Source organism: Penaeus monodon, chromosome 32 (genome assembly GCF_015228065.2).
Source record: "Penaeus monodon isolate SGIC_2016 chromosome 32, NSTDA_Pmon_1, whole genome shotgun sequence".
Lineage (NCBI taxonomy): Eukaryota > Metazoa > Arthropoda > Malacostraca > Decapoda > Penaeidae > Penaeus > Penaeus monodon.
This window is the reverse complement of record NC_051417.1, coordinates 18,415,898-18,416,831: the sequence shown is the minus strand read 5'-3', so window position 1 is coordinate 18,416,831 and position 934 is coordinate 18,415,898. Positions and strand designations below refer to the sequence as shown.

The 934-nt window shown below is 32.0% G+C and overlaps 1 protein-coding gene across 1 annotated transcript in view; it reads left to right on the top strand.

Annotated features, from left to right (window-relative positions):
• The window catches only part of LOC119593704 (rho family-interacting cell polarization regulator 2-like), a gene marked incomplete in the record, with an annotated part of 108,243 nt that overhangs the window by 95,419 nt on the left and 11,890 nt on the right, over positions 1-934 (top strand).

The following is a 934-nucleotide window of genomic DNA, read 5'->3' as shown; positions in this document are numbered from 1 at the left end:
GGCAACTAGGTTGCTGGTAATTGATCACTGAATAAAAGGAAGTGATAGGGTGCTTTTTTCAGAGATATACTAAGCCTTGGAATGTTCAGCTGTTTGCACAATGTGTCTTATAATATTTTCTGTCTCACTGATTATACTGAGGCATTTGCATATAAGTTACAGTTATGCTACTTTTTTCTGCACATGAGCCTAACAAGTAATGAAATCTGATATATTTTCTCCATTTGTTATCTTTGGTTGTCGCATCTTCAGGAAAATAACTCTACCTCAGCTTTTCAGGTTGCTGAAGCTTTTGAATGTACGAGATCTGACCTTCCATTTTTTATTAATGCCATGTAATTAATTGTGCAATCATGAATTGTAGATTTGATTTACTTATGTCAGCATGAACTTATTTTTTAGTTTACAGACATTTTATTAAATAATAATAGTCTGTATTATATTAAGGCATGAATTGTCTTTTAGTTGGAATGACATACCAAGTGCATGAGATATTCAGTGAAAAGCATGACTTCCAAGGATACTTTTCTGTTTTGTATCACTTGAGGAATGGATGGTAAAATGATACTGATGATGGACAAAAGAGAATTTAGTGCTGTTTGATAAAGATACAGAATAGTAAAATATGGATAAGATTTTCATAACATATCTTCATATATTAGCATTCTTATAGCATGCACTTTCTACATGTATACATTCATGTATGATTAAGTACCTCTTCATAAATTTACCTGCCTCTCTTAAAGGCAGTTTTATAAAACTGAAATATTATATGAAGGCATGGTTGACACATCGCCGCATTGAATATCGCTTGTTCAGTTATTGTTTGCTGCCTTTAGTACAACCTCTAAGAATGCCATATTTTACAGACAATTTTTGCTGAAATATGAATACATTTTTTATTTTTTATTAGACTCACAGAGCACACTCCTTC